This window comes from Neofelis nebulosa, chromosome 9, assembly GCF_028018385.1.
Source record: "Neofelis nebulosa isolate mNeoNeb1 chromosome 9, mNeoNeb1.pri, whole genome shotgun sequence".
Taxonomy (NCBI): Eukaryota; Metazoa; Chordata; class Mammalia; order Carnivora; family Felidae; genus Neofelis; species Neofelis nebulosa.
The window spans coordinates 133,904,639-133,921,133 of NC_080790.1; the positions used below are offsets into that span (position 1 = coordinate 133,904,639).

Here is a 16,495-nt window from a genome sequence, read left to right on the forward strand (position 1 = left end):
GGAAGTGGCACATTTGCTTGGGGCACAGTGACAATGGCACAGCCATTCAATCCTCATTCTGTCTCAATCTCCTTTACCAAGAAATCTGATCTTCAATCTAAGTGTCAAGCAAGCATCATTAAGGGGAGCATTAAAGACATAGTACAACATTAAAATAAGTCAGCGGTTGGCAAAGTTTTTCTATAAAGGCCTAGGACCTCTAAGTAGTTTTAGCTTTGGGGGTCTCGTCTCTGACTACTCAGCTCTGCTGTTACAGCACAAAAGCTGCCTATATAATATGTAAATGTGTGGCTGTGTTCTAGTAGAACTTAATTTAGGAAACGGAAATTTGAATTTTATGTTATCTTCACATGTTACATGTTTCAGTGTTATTCTATTCTTAATTGTTTTCAACCTTTTAGAAATTAAAAAAATATATATATATATATATATGTGTGTATGTTTAGTTGTTGAGCCCTGTAAGAATGTGCTGGGCCAGAGTTGACCTGTGGGCCATAGTTTCCTGACCCTGAAATAAGAGATCACTCAGTCACTTTCAATGTGAGATGACATTCTTTACTATTAAGTATTGTGACATTGTACAATTGTAATATTTACTATTAAGTATTGAAAAACTTGGACATGTGGCTAAGGAACCATTCTGCCATCAATCCACAACAGATGGTATTGGCTGAGTGAAGGATCAAATTTGGAGACTGACATGTGTAGTAATTTTCTAAAAGGTGGTAAATTGTCACTTCTGGGAACCAGAGACCAGAATTTTGAGATCAATCACTGGAATATATTAGAACACATTATTAAACAAGCAGGCACACTAAAAATTGATTACTCCCTAGTGTGAGTTAACAAAAATAAATGTCAAACCTGAAAAAAAAGGTAAATCAAATTATTAAAACAGATGAGAGGCATAGATAGAAGATATATTGAGACTGCAGGAAATGCTTGGCCCAAAATTTTCAACATACACTCCTGGACAAAAGGAAGAAATCGGCTAAATAATAGCATAATTATGAAGTATATGATTATCTTAACAATGGTCACTGTGCATTAATTGGTGAGTCCATAGTGGGTTGATGGTGTAAGATAACTTCTTTTATCTTATGAGTCTAAATGCTAAATTAGATACTTAATGCCAGATCAGCCTTCTAAATTGCGTTTTTACCCAAATGTCAACTTGAATTCCAAAGCCATGCTTCTCAAATTTTTAAATGACCCAAGTTTAGCAAGGGCTTCCAATAGAATCACATTGAAGAATACCTCAGATTATAAAACAATAGATCCAAACCAAAAGGACACCATGGAATAGGCAAAAAAGCAAAAGTTCAATTAGGTTAAAACAAATCCTTTTATTGACACATATAGATGGCGAAGTTCTTAGCACAACTGCCTTTTCCCCCCTCTTTTGTGTGTGTGCACGTGTGTGTATGTGTACGTGTGTGTTATGTTTCCAAAAATGGTGAGGAAGTTTTGGTTGATCACAAACTCACAATTAGTCAACAGGTTGACATTTCTGCTTGAAGATGTGTGGGTATGTCTCCTTTTCTCTTTCCAATTCCTTGTACTACAATTTAGGGTACTGCCAAGAAAAGAAAGAATTGGAGCTCATTTGTAGTTTGGGAATTTTCCTCATCAAGATGGTAACTTGGAAACGTTCTTGGTCGCCATTTTGTCTAGTGAGGTCATGATTTGGACAGCTTGGCTGGGTTAAATTTTCATAACTTGGTTGCTCATAATGGGCCATCTGCATTCTTAAGTGTTTGGTTGATTTCATTTTTTGATCCAACTGTATTTTAACGTACCAGACCATCAACGTAGGAGGTAACACAGCTTGGCGACAACTGCTATACTGGTGATGGTAAGAATCTGAAGGAACTTAGGATCTTGTAATAGAGTTTCTAGTAATTTGCATTCAAGCATTATGTGAAATATTTAAACTTTTTGAAGACCAGGGCTTCAGTTTCTATATCTTTAGCAGAAATATCTGTGTAATTGGGAATGAGGTGGAGATGTCTCTTCCCTATATTCATGCCTATATTCTTTCCTCTTGGGCCTCTGTGAAATAAGGATGGATATCTATATCTAGATATCTATATAATCTATCCTCAGTCCCTGACACAGTTTCTTAAATCCTTATAATATGAGTGATACGAGTGCTAGAAGCATCTTTTGTTTTATTATTTGGTCTTTGACCATGGTTCTTGACACAGAGCTCCTAAAACTCTTGTAATTTCTTAGGTGATAAGAGTGTCTTTTGTTTTCATTAGGTGATTCCTAGATAGCTTCATGATGGAGCTATTCATTAGAAAGGCCAAGCATGATTAGAGCTTGGAACTTCAGCTTCCCCCCCCCCCCCCACCATCCTCCAGGGAGGGAAGAGGGGCTAGAGACTGAGTTAATAATCAATCATGCCTCTGTGAAAATCCCTGAAGTGCGGAGTTCAGAGAGTTTCCAGGTTGGCAAACACATCCAAGTGCTGGGAAGGTGATGTACCCCAACTCCACAGGGACAGAAGCTTTTGAGCTGGGCACCCTTCTGGACCCCACCCTCTATACCCCTTTGTCTGTTCATCTGTAACCTTTAGGATTTCCTGTATTATATAATAAGCTGATAAATGTTAGTAAGTGTTTCTCTGAGGTTTTTTTTTTTGAGCCATTATAACAACCCGAGGAGGGGATCCTGAGAACTTGCAATTTATAGCCAGTTGGTCAGAAATATGGGAGGCTCTAACTTTTGATTAACATCTGAAGCAGAGACAGTCTTCTACAATTAAGCTGTTAGCCTGTGGGATCGGATGCTAACTCCAGGTAGGTAATGTCAGAATTGAATTGAATTGTAGGACACCCAGCTGGTGTTCAAAAATTGGTCAGTGTGAGGGGGAAAAAAACCCCAAAAAACCAAACCATACATTTGATATCATAAGTGGTGTGGGGAAAGGAAAACCAGCTGTTTTTCCATTTAGCCTCAGAATAAATACATCAACACAGGTAATGACTTGGAATTAGATTTGACACAGAATGTGAAGACTATTTGTCACGCTTGGGTGAGATGATTTGTAGTGTTCCTACCCACATGATAATTTCCAAATTCCAGGGTTTGATTCTTTTGTTTCTTGATATCTGCCCACATGTCACTCTTTTATCAAATATTATATTATATATTATATATTATATATTATCAAATATATATTATATATTGTATCAAATATTATATATATTATCAGATATTATATATTATATCGAATATTATATATATCCTTACACTCTATCAATGTTTTAATATTATTATTAGTTTAAAAAGATACTTCTAGTGATAAGCATCCGACTTTGGCTCAGGTCATGATCTCATGTTTTGTGAGTTTGAGCCCTGCATTGGGCTCTGCATTGACAGTGCAGAGCCTGCTTGGGATTCTCTCCTCCTCTCTCTCCCTTCCACCCTCAAGATAAATAAATAAACTTAAAAAAAATACTTCTAGACTTGCTAGCATAAACTTTGAGAGTTTTGCAAAAATTATTCCCTTTAAATTCTATCTTGTAACAGCTATTCTAAAATCTAAAGGCTGGGGCGCCTGGGTGGCGCAGTCGGTTAAGCGTCCGACTTCAGCCAGGTCACGATCTCGCGGTCCGTGAGTTCGAGCCCCGCGTCAGGCTCTGGGCTGATGGCTCGGAGCCTGGAGCCTGTTTCCGGTTCTGTGTCTCCCTCTCTCTCTGCCCCTCCCCCGTTCATGCTATGTCTCTCTCTGTCCCAAAAATAAATAAAAAACGTTGAAAAAAAAAAATTTAAAAAAAAAAAAAAAAAATAAAATCTAAAGGCTGATATCTAGAAAGTTGTAATCAATGTTGTATGCAAATCTATAATGCAGAATTCCTCCTCCCAAAAGATGTTAAGGTCAATCAATAGGTCTAGGGGATGAAGGTAATTCTGTTATCCTAGAATGATAAATTGGAACATTAATTTCCCACTCTAAATTCAAACTAACTTTCTGTCCAATATTCAATACCTCTGCAATTCAATATGGCGGTCATTCATTAATTTCAACTCAGTAGAGTGTGGATTTCTTATCTGGAGACATGCCAAACAACACTTAAAACAAACTGGAAATGCTGCTATTGTCCACCCATATCCTTTTCTCAATCCTTCCGTTCTCCACATACTTCCTCTTTACCTTGTTCTTTTGTGTTTCTTTTCTTCCTGTCCCCGGTCTTTTTGTGTTCCCTTTGTTTTGCATTCACGTAAGCCTCTCTGTGGCATATATCACAGTGGCAAGTGCACTGTGGTGCACTTGTGGAAGTAAAGACATATGCTGTGGCTGTCTGCCCAGATGCGTGCAGATGTCTGTGTGTATAATATACGAGAGACATTTAGCGATATTTTGAAATTATACAGTAGCTTTGATTTTTGGTTCTTGGTCCAGTTCCAAAGAAGGCTTCCCTCCTCCATATATTGGGCTAACTAGAGGCCCTTCTTTGCTTCCCAGCAGTCTTTTTTCTCTTGCAACACACTAGTGGTATCGGATACATACCTGTCTCCATATGGGCTACAAAATTGTGCTGGAGGGCAAGCTTGATGTCATTTTTAATTTTAATGTTTAAAGCTTTCCCAGATACAACATGATTAACGTCATTGACTGATGAGGAGACCAATTCTCTAGGTTCACAGAGGTGATGCATGAAGTGGAGAAATGGGGCAATCGTACACATAGTCTGACTGGGGGGAAATATCAGAAGTCCATCCCCACTTTTAAAGATAAAATGTTGTGTTCAGCTGGGGTGTCTATATGAATCAAGTTACTCTGAATGCTCTACCCATCCACTTTGGCTGGTGTGGATTCTAACACCTCCCTGTTCCTGCCTGGGATATCATCTTCCGCATCCTCAAAATTCAGTCAGGTTTTGACTTGGGGCAATAAACTGTATCACATACAAGTCCCCCTCTGCTAATCAGACTAGCCATATATTTACTGACTGTTTGGAATTTCTTCTTTGGGAAGAAGTTATTCATTGGGAGAAGTCTGTGAGATGCTGAAAATCATCTTTTACAATTTAGGCACGCAGTGGAAAGATTTACAATGTATTTTCCTTTTGACTCCTTCCAGCTGCTTAGAGCAAACATTCATCTTCTGTTTCCTTTAATAGGAGCTGACTTGTGACATCATGTTCTGAAAGGCTGCAGTTTAATGGGTGTGTTTTCTCTCTCACACACATATATTATGCAGAGACTCTGGGATTTCATTTTTATTTTATTCTTTAAGTCTGTAAAGGCCACTGCTTTGAGGTCTCCTTCTTCTAGGGACTGGCAATGCCAAGGCGGCATTCTGGCAGGGTTGAAGTGCATCATAAATAAACATCCTCCCATAATGTACACTCAGGACTTGACTTTTACAAGAATGCCTTGTCCTGTAGTTGAGTGCAACACTGAGTTGCTAACAATGACATTTATCTTCATTAAGTTTCCAGATCAACAGGCTAGATGTGTGTGCACAATACTGCATATTCATTTTTAAGGCAGGTATCTTTGATTCTGAAGTTCCTGGAATGGTAGCTTCAATGTGTCTGGACACTTTTGCCCAAAATGTTGACCTTGGATGAAAGGATAACGTGATGCTATGCTTTGTAGAGAATTGTAGCCTACTATGAACACTCCGGGGAGAATTACAGAATCATCAACCATTTGAGGAAGGGGGCAAAAATAGTCCTCAGAATGTCTTCATGTCATGAGGCAAGGATGTCTTAAAGTTTGGCGAGTGCAATGCTCGCTGCTTACTAGAAAGGTGGGGATTTTGATCTTACATGGCTTCCAAGAATTCAAGGTGACTTTGCAATGAACTTCAGCAGCTCTTCTAATGCCTAAACTTGTTCTACGCCATATGGATAGAGCCTTAATTTTTTCCCTCTTATTTCTAAGAATGGGAATGTCAGGGCAACAACTCAATGTTTAACATCTCCATAATGTAGGGAAACTGTTAGGTTGGTTAGGGCTTTCTCAGCTCCCAGAGGAAAAACAAACAAACAAACAAACAAACAAACAAAACAACAACCCAAAGTCACTTTAGAAAACATAGCTGAAAAGTTGAGGGTCATGCTGCTTTTAGACATGTGGCTGGATTCTGGAGTCACGTGTGGTCAATAGAACTTTCTCTCCAACTCTCAGCGCTTCGTTCAGTAGGACTGACACTGTGGTCAATGTCCATGTGTGTGCCATGCCTCCCACTACCCCGTTCCAGGCTCTCCCTCAGTGATGGCAAGTTGGCTGCTGTAAATCCTCCTAGGTTCTAAAGCCTAGCCAGAAACAGCAAGCCCCTCCCCTCCAGAATTCTCGAGATCCACTCCGATTGGATCCATGCCTGAACCCAGTACTGTGGCCTGGAGACTGGTGTGTGCTGAAGCCAGGGTTGGACCTCTCCTGAACCTAGGTGGACCCAGAGGGGAGAAAGTGGATTCCCAACAAGAATCTGTTCTTTTGCTGAGTAACAGGACACCAACAACACGTGTTTGGTGCTTATATCGTATACCCAGTATGGGCTGAATTGCGTCTCTCTCCCCTGCCCCTAAATTCATATGTTGCATCCCTCACCCCCAGCACATCAGAATGTGACTGTATTTGAGACAGGGATTAAGTTAAAATGACATCACAGGTGGGTCCTGATCCAGTCTGACTGGTATCCTTCTAAGAAGAGGAAATTTGGATGCACAAAGAGAGAAATAAGTAAGTGGTTAAGACACTGACGTTTTGGGTATTCATCCCCCCCCCCCCGGAATTTAATATCTCAAACAGTGAGGCACTCCTAACCTCTTCAAGCATCTTGACTTCCATATTAAGATTCTGTCATCCCCTTCAATTTCCCCCTAAAGGATATGATTAGTTTGCGTTCTTCAAGGCCTAGAGAATCAACAGAGGAGGGAGGCATCTCGACGTCACAAAACAAATGGACAAAAGTCAGTTTTTCCGATTCTCCTTATTCGCCTTCTCATCACCTGAGCTTAGATCATGCAAATGGAGCGCGGAGCGCAGTCTCGAAGCGAGACTTTGAAAGCTCGACACCATAATCACATTTCTCTGTTCCTTACATCTTTGACTCCGTGAAGGATCATTTCTGTTGTAGTGTTTGTTGTTCCATCTGCCGTCCGAAGAAAAATTTTTTAGCTGACACAATAAAAAATACATCATTTAAAAAATAAATAATGCATAGTGTTTTCCATACTTCTTTCCAGATGCATACAAACACCCCCATTTCAATTATTTGAGCAGCTCTTTTAGCTGCTGAATACTTGCTCCCAGGATTTCCCTATTCCCACCCACCAGCCTCCCAAAACTTAGAAGTTTGTCTGGTAGGTGCAATCCATTCCTGGTGGGTGTGAACATTGCTCTTGTGTTCTAGTAAATGTAGGATATCATTATAGCATGTGTCAGTCATAAGGAAAAAAATTAACTTCAAGGCCATATGTGTGTTCACCAGCTTAATAAATTCTAGACAACAAATGTAGCTGCCACTTTCTCCTTCTGCTGCTTTCCCCAGTTCAATAAAGAAGTGCAGAGGGTTGTTTTCACTCCGGGGTCTTGAACCTCGGCACGAAGGCACTGACTTTGTTGATCTTTCTCTGGAAACTTCCTCTGACCCAAAGGACCACGGCAAGCTAAGTACCAAACAAGACTGCCTTGCACAGATCTGGCCATTTGGAATCCTGAAGCCTTTAACAGTTGAAGAGCAGTTTGGAGCCCCTCTCAGCATTCTGCACGGAGACACTCTTGAGTTACATTTTCTCGTCTGCATTTGATTTCTCCCATGCATGGCCCGGAGAAGCCCAGGGCTAGGAGAAAGGTCATCTGGACCTGGCTTTCCCTTAGGAAGGGCCAGAGCTAATCTATCAGAAAGGAAGACAATCCAGGCACGGTTTATGATTTTTCAGCTCAACCAAGAGGAACCGAGGCCCCCTCTTTTTGGTATTAACACAAAAGTTTAAGGGGGTTAAAAAAATAAAAGGTCCGGAAGGGTATGTCCTATGGGATAAATGCAGTTTTGTTTCTTCTCTATAGAAAATGCTTGTTCTTTGAGGATTGGTATTAGTGCTTTGTTCTACCCATGGGTGTCACAGAAGGGAGTCTGTGACATGTTGAGAATCCATTATATTTACATGGTCCTTATCCACAAAATAGCTGGCAGGGTTCCTAGGTCACAGCCAGCCAGGTTTTGAGCCATGGGACCCTGACACCCAGCCCTCTCAACTTAGATGAGAGGTTAATGTCTGACCCAAGAGTAAGTATAGGATGGGTATAGGTAAGTTGTCCAAATACATTACACTCAAAATGAGGCCAATAGTGAGAGGGAAAGGGGCTTTATTGATACAATGCTGGAGCAGTCAGTGTGAACTGGGACAGGCCTGGACAACCTCGTTCGGGCATAAGACACAGCAGCCCATGCCCCCTGAACACACTTCTAAATACCTCCCCACGGATTATTTCCTTGACAAAATATGCTGTGATAATCCTTTTACATCCACGGAAACTGAGGCACAGGGAGGTTAAGTAACTTCCTAAATTGATACAAACCCAGAAGTGGCTAAGTCAGGAGACAGGCCAGGAGCCTCCTGGACCACCTGTCTGGAGGGGTCCCGCCAAGAAGGATGCTCTGCGCTGGGGAGTGAGTGACCGGTCCCATCAGATTCTTTGGGTTTGGCATGGCAGAGAGGACACAGAGAATATAGGTGGGGAAGAATCAAAGTTGAAGCACAGGGCCAGAAGGCACTTGGAAGGGAGGAGGGTGTAGAAAAGGATAGAGAAGATGACACAGGAGGACTAAACAGTGACAGGAGCATCTTCTCAGGCAGGGGGAGCAGCGGCAGTCCTGGTGTCCCCGAGCTCTGTGCCCACCGGCCTTGCTCCCTCGGGGCCTCTGCTCCACCTGGCCTAACCCGATGTTGGTTCCCACAGCAGGAGGGGACAAGTGGGAAACCAGTCGCGCCCTGGCGGGGGGTGGGGGGGGTGTGGGGGTGTGGGGGTGTGGGGGTGTGGGGGGAGTGGGTGGGGGGGGTGGGGGGGTGGGGGGGGTGGGGGGGTGGGGGGGGTGGGAGGGTGGGGGGGGTGGGAGGGTGGGGGGGGTGGGAGGGTGGGGGGGGTGGGAGGGCGAGGTGGGAGGCAGGGGCTCCTCCTGCCCCAGAGGAGTCACTCCGTATGCGCCGCAGGGGAACCTGCAGACAAGGCCCCTCTTGGGCCAGAGACCAGGAGATGTCAGCGCCGCCCTGCCCTCCAGCACCTTAAAGTTTATAGAGGCCTCCCAAGGGGCCCGGCGGCGCCCACCGTCCAGAGGGCCTGCACCCCGCGGGCTCACTCAGGCCTGCGACCTTGAACACGTCTGCAGAGGGGGGAACCGCAGGAGCGCGCACACCGCACCCCCGACTGGGCGGGGCCGGGAGCCTCCAGTGCCGGGCGGGGGCGGGTCAGCGGAGGTCACGGAGGTCACGGAGGGGTCGTGACCTCCCAGCCCCCACCCCCTCCCGGGCCCTACGCTTTTCCGACACCCCGAGCGGTTCCTAAGGGCCCTGTGAGCCGCCGCACCGCGCCTGGCTGCCACTCCGGGGCTGGAATTGAACTTGGAAGACCGAGGCCTGCGGTGGGGAGGGAGCGAGCCCAGCGCCCGGTGAGCACCTGCGCGTCCCCGGGCCATGAGGGGCTGGCCTCTGTCTGCCAGGGTCATCCGGTTACGGAGGCCCAGTGCGCCACAGTCCTGCCCTTCTGGGACTTGGCCAGCCGTGTTCAAGTCGAGGCACATTCCTGTGCTCTAAATTAGTCTTTGCCCAGGGTGTGTGTGTGTATGTGTCTGGGGGGGGGGGGGGTGCTCCGTGCTAGTTGCTGTTCTTGAGGGTGGGGTTCGAGAAGGTCTCGGGGTTTACCTCCCCATAGCAAAGATCCCGCCATGAGTTGTAATATTTTTCTGTTCTATGCCGTTGCTTAAGGGAGACTGAAAACATGCCATGCTGTGTGTGTGTGTGTGTGTGTGTGTGTACGCGCATATGTTTTTTTTTTAAGATTTTATTTTTAAGGAATGTCTACACCCAGGGTGGGGCTGGAACTTAATTCTGAGACCAGGAGTCGCCAGCTCTTCCAACTGAGACAGCCCGGTGCCCCCTATATTTATTTTTTAAAATTTTTAACGCTTATTTATTATTGAGAGACAGAGACAGAGCCTGAGGGGAGGGGCAGAATCCCAAGCTGGCTCCAGGCCCGGAGCTGTCAGCACAGAGCCCGACGCAGGGCTCGAACTCACAAACTGTGAGATCATGACCTGAGCCAAAGTCGGATGCTTAACCGTCTGAGCCATCCAGGTGCCCCAGCCCCTATATTTAATTTTTAACTTGTATAAGGTAGTTTGAAAACACCAATGAAAGTGAGTATACCCGAGTGTGTTTTAGGCGGAAGCTTTCGCATTGGGCAATACTGAGATGTTTGCTTCTGCGGCCGAATGAGCTCTTTAGTTTGGAATGCAGACTTTGGAGCCAGAGGGCCTGGTTCAGATGCTGCCTGGGTGCTTCCTCGCATGTGATCTGGCACGTGGCTTGCGTTGTTTGTGATGCACTTCCTCATCTGAGAAATGGGCACAGTCATAATACCTAAGTCGTGGAGCTACGTAAGAAGTGAATGGACTATAAAGCCCTTAGACCAAACAGGCTGGTGCCTGGAAGCACAAGGTGAATGTCGGGTCTTATTTGTTAATGTGTCCGCTGCTGTGCTCAGCATCACCCTGCCTCATTCACCCGTGTGAACTTTCTGTGAGTGCATCATTGATTTGGAAAGTTTGAGGCTCTGCCCTGGCCACGTATACATAGGATACTGCGTATATTATTAGCTATTGGCGGAAGGACAGGCAATAACAAGGAAAGGTATAACATCTACCAGGATGCTACTGTATCACTTTGGGGGTGTTTCCTACTGTTTCTCATTTGATCCTAACCTATATTATGTACTATATTCTGTGATTTTCTCTCTCATTTAATTTTTTTTTAATTCCAGTGTAATTAACATAGTGTTATATTAGTTTCAGGGGCATAATATAGTAATTCAACAATTCTATACATTACTCAGTGCTCATCGCGATAAGTGTACCAAAAAATATGGAACGCTTCATGAATTTGTACGTCATCCTTGCCACAGGGGGCCATGCTAATCTGCTCTGTATCATTTCAGTTTTAGTATACGTCCTACTGAAGCAAGCACTGTAATTTTCTTTTTGAATGATACATATTTATTGAATACGTTGTATACTTTATATATCTTTTATACTGAAAGTATTTTTATAAGTATTTTATATGTAAAGTTGTATGAACATTTATAATATGTTAATAGTTGTATAATATATAAATATGTACATGTCATTAGAAATACATATATTTTATGTGTATTTTATACCATTTTTATATCATTTGAGATGTCATAGTATCTCAAAAACTAGAGAAAGATTCAGACAATAGTGTAATCAACACCTATGCATGTATTACCCAGATATAATAATATTAACTTTTAAAATTTTATTTGATCTTTGTACAAGTTTATTTATTTTGAGAGAGAGGAGAGAGAGAGCACACATGTAAGCATGAGCGGGGAATGGGCAGAGAGAGAGGGAGAGAGAATCCCAAGCAGGCTTCATGCTGTCAGCACAGCCCGACATGAGGCTCTAGCTCACCACCTGTGAGATCATGACCTGAGCCGAAATCAAGAGTCAGATGCTTAACATACCGAGCCACCCAGGCACCCCAATTTTATTTAGTTTTTTATAGAGACAAAACACTGTGGGGGCGCCTGGGTGGCTCATTAAGGGTCCGACTCTTGATTTTGGCTCAGGTTATGATCTCATGGTTGGTAAGCTTGAGCCCTGCTTCGGGATCTGTGCTGAAAACGTGGAGCCTGCTTGGGATTCTCTCTCCCTCCGTTTCTCTCTGCTCCTCCCCTGCTCACACTCTCTCTGTCTCAAAATAAATAAATAAACTTGAAAGAGAGAGAGAGAGGAAGAAAGAAAGGAAGAAAGAGAGAAAGGAAGGAAGGAAGGAAGGAAGGAAGGAAGGAAGGAAGGAAGAAAGAAAGAAAGAAAGAAAGAAAGAAAGAAAACAGTGGATACGATAAGCCCTACTGTGCTCTGTTTCCTTCCCTGTTCCGCTTCTTCCCGCCTCCAGTTAATGCTGTTCTGAAGCTGCTGCGTATCCTCTGCATCCCTGGTTTTAGTATTTTAACATAAATGGATGGTCCACAGGCCGATATTTAAAATGCAGTATCGTATTTTTGTTGTTAAGCAAGGTAAGTAATACTTCGTTAGCTGTATCTTTCTGCGGCATCTCGGTCCATTTCCTTTATTCACTCTGCTTTTTTTTTTTTTGAGATGTATTCAGGCTGATAAATCATCCCTATTTCATTTATTTAATTGCTGTGCGGTGATACTGTTGTAAGAATATATCGCGATGAACCGATCCCTCTCTCAACTAATGTGTAAGTTGTTTAGTCTTTCATTCTTACAAACATTGGTGCGCCGCATCGACGTGCGAATCTCCTTAGACAAATGGTGGGGAAGCTTCTCCAGGATGCACACGTAAGAATGGAACTACCGGGCTGGACTTCCCTGTCTTACTTTTATATTTATTTGTAAAACATCAAGCATTTGTTAGATAGTCTTTATTCTCCACCTTGAAATAACTATGAGTACTACCTCATTCTTAGGCTTTTGAATGAGTCAGTTGAATACTAAAGTTTGAAAGGAAATGGAGAAATGCTTGGCATTTGGATTTGCTTATCTGTATTAGACAGGATTGACATGATCGTGTAGGGTATGCAATGCCAAAAAACCAAAAAACCCCAAACCAAACCAAAACAAAAAAAAACAAACACCAAAACAAAAAACGAAAAAAACAACCCCCAAATCAATTGGATGATGAGAATCGCGGGACACTGGAACTACCGTGTCTAGTCACCAATGTGACTGTGGGGTGCTTTTCAAAGACGTTGCATTATGTGTAAAATACTGAACTCTTTGACTTTAAATGTGTCTCTATTAGATTTTTATTTTGATAATACGTGATTATACCGGAAAAGTGTATAAAGGAAGAAGGGGAAGACTTTTAAATCTCCTCTACTCAATTTTAATCTACAACAGCCACTACTTATAACAGTTTGATATATGTAAATAATCTTTCAGATTATTTCCTAAGTACTTACGAGAGTGTGTGTGTGGGTGTGCATGTGTACGTTCTAATAAATGGCATTTTAGTATATATCCAATTCTGTAATGTAATGATTTGAACCTGCATTTCAATTTATATGTAAAATAATAATATAAGTAAACTACAGTAATTACATTTATTTTTTTGCATATCGAGGCATTGATTAAATTGTGAAGTGAGCCCAGAGACTAAGTTCTCACTCGGCATCAAACTTTCCTAATTACTTCAAGGATACAAGTGATCACCAAGTGTAGGCAAAGCAAAGAGAAGCCAAGGACTGTCCGGGGAGCTCCCCAGGTCCGTTCTTGCTGTATTTGGACGTGCTCTAGGCAAATTTAACACGCAAGGTGTCTCAGAAATGTCTGCCGGTACATGACTGACACAAACATCTCTGTTTTATACTCTCTGGTAGCTACGTAGCTCATGCAGCAATTTTCGGGGAGCCATGTCCCAGAGATCCATAGAGTCCAGATTTGTCTACCAGTAACAACCCCAGACAGACCAGGTTTATTCTACCGAAAACATGTCATAGGTAAGGATTCTCCGACTCGTGAATATCCCAAATTTGTGGGTTGATCCGTCTTCAGCATATTTTCGAGGAGATTTGATTGGTTCACTTTCCTTTCTTTTCTGAGGCATCCACAACAAAAAGGGAGAAAAGATTGCAGGGTTGCTGTGCTGCAAACGCTTGCCAATAACCGCGAAATAACCAGGGGTCCACGGCTAAAGCCACTTAAAAGTCTTGGCAGATGGGTTCAGTAGCAGCAACAATAAAGTTAGTGGTGATCATCCTTGGTACATACTTTCATTCTCTTCTTGGTTGCTATCAGATGTCTGTTCCTCTTTAACATTTCCAGGCAAGATGCAGTTCTAGCTTCTATTCCTCTTGGAGCTTGTCCCCAATCCTCAGTCCTGACCTTCAGTGAATCCTCTGAGTGGCACATGGGACTCACTTTGTCTAATCAGATAAGATGTCGAACGTACTAATATTTTCTAAAGATGTACCTTAGTGGAGGGTATAGCATATTCTGGTTCCTTGATGTAACTCTGCCATTTGTCCCCTTTTTCTGCATAAACATAAGCTACTCTGATTGGAAGGAGAACTTCTGTTTCCTGTTGGTATCCCAGTAGGCATGGAGGTGGGGGTGGGGTAAGTTAAGTCCCTGGGTCATTTGTTTTTCAGGACTGGAATTCTGGGGCGCTTGGGTGGCTCAGTCTATTGAGTGTCTGGCTCTTGATTTTGGTTCAGGTCATGATCTCACGATTTCATGATCAAGCCTTGTGTTGGGCTCTGCACAGAGGTGCTTGGGATTCTCTCTCCCTCTCCCTCTGTCTCTTCCTCTTCCTCTCTCTCTCTCTCTCTCAAAAATAAATAAGCATTAAAAAAAATAAAGAAATGGAATTCTTCCCCTGGAGCCCTACCCTGCTCCTAGTGGTCCATTTGCTTCCCTGTTTAATTTCCCACCTCACAGAAGGCCCCCTGTGAATAAACAATTGTAGGCACATGCATACTGAACCTGGGGTGGGGGGGCGGCGAGGAGGGAGATGGTAATCCTATTTATGTGGTTTATAGCAGTGGAGTTGTCACATTGAGAATGCATACTCAACTGCGTCCAACTCAAGACAGGAATTTTGTTTTGCAACAATCTGAGAAGGAAAAGCAAACAGTTAATTCGAAAGAGACAAAGCAGATGAGCTTCAAACTAGATCTCTGAAATGATTATCCCTGGTTCCCTTTAGAAAATGTCTTCTCACCTACCAAACATTTCACATTAATTGGGGAATATGCCGGAGATTAAAGTGGCAAAATGTCATTGTGTTAGTGCCTCACGACCTCACACCTGGTTTTCAGAATAATAACAGAAGCTATACAAGTATTCACCACAAGACATGAATGAATCACACAGGGAAATGCAGGAAAGCTATTCTGTAATGTAAGGTTTGAACCTGGTCGGGGGCGTCTGGAGGGTACAGTCTCTAAAATTATGTATTTTCTCTGCTCTGGGAGTTTCCGCCCTGAGGTCAGTTTTGTAGGTCCCAAGGGCAACCTGAACCAAGTGTCAATACTGCCTTTTATACAGCTAAGTGGCTTTAGGCTTCCTGCTTTCGGGTCTCAAACATCACACCCCATGAAGTCAGTGTGTGTGTGTGTGTGTGTGTGTGTGTGTGTGTGTGTGTGTGTAATCAGACAACACTTGCTTAAGAAATAAACGACAGCCCATCAGTAACTTTAATGACAGGAGGCATTCTCAAAAAGAGACACAAGAAAGCCCCAGTTAATTCCACATCAGTCCTCGAGGATTTCTTGGCATTACGAGACTCAAATTGCTAGGAATCTAGGATTTGAGGGGGTGAGAAATAGGGTGTATATGAACAGGAAGCTCAAAAAGGAGAGCCTTTGGTCTTAAATGTTTAGACTGCAAACAAAGCATGATTATAAGTCTGAAATTAATCATAAACAACATAGATAAGTGGATCCAAGTGCATTAACAGCAGGAGAGGGACACTCTTTACTACCTGAATCTAAGCTCCAAAGAAGAGTTGGGGGGGTGTGTTTCCTAACAGGGCAGGTGGTGATGATGACTCACATTTATGAGCACTTACTCCGTGCTGGGGGGCTGTTCCCGGAACTTTCAAAGCATCATCATATTTAATCTTTACAAGAACCTTATGAAAGGCGAATTGTCCATCTGTTCATTTTGCTGCCATGAGACTGATGCTCAGAGTAGTTCAGCAACTTGCTGAAGTTCCTGCAGCTTCCAAGGGGCAGTGTTATCAATCGCTCATCAGTCTGGTGCTGGAGAGCTCTGTTCTTACCTTCACCGTGGTTGTGGGTACCTTACATTTTATTAGCACATTATCTGATTTGGAAGTAAATATTCACTCAAGGATCTGATCCATTTGATGGCTGACGGAGCAGCATAGGCACCTAAACTTTGCATTTTTAGCTGGGGAAACCATGTCTCTCCTGAGCCATCCCTTTGTGATCTGAGAGTAACATCTTGGGAACCTGACACCTACCGGGTCTCAAGGGCATCGGGCCACAGGACTCTTGTGGATCCGTGACATCAGATGTCTGTCTTACTGGTTCTTGGCCCTTAGTATTTTAGGACTCATACGTGGTCTCCTAGACCCAGTGTCACCACCTAATCCTAATCTGTGACTCCGAAGCTACCCAAAGACTTCTTCCCCGGTGGACTAATGCAAGAAAAACATAAAATTTATCTATTTTATGAAATAAGGGGCATTAATAGATGTGGCCAATTTAGATACCAAAGAATATTGTAGGGTATTTGATT

General features: G+C 43.1%; 1 non-coding gene across 1 annotated transcript; it reads right to left on the minus strand.

Moving 5' to 3' along the window:
- Positions 1-11,096: 11,096 nt before the first annotated feature.
- On the minus strand, positions 11,097-11,205 carry LOC131486402 (U6 spliceosomal RNA). The gene has a single exon (XR_009249313.1). It is a non-coding gene; the product is annotated as a U6 spliceosomal RNA (small nuclear RNA).
- Between the last annotated feature and the right edge of the window lie 5,290 nt (positions 11,206-16,495).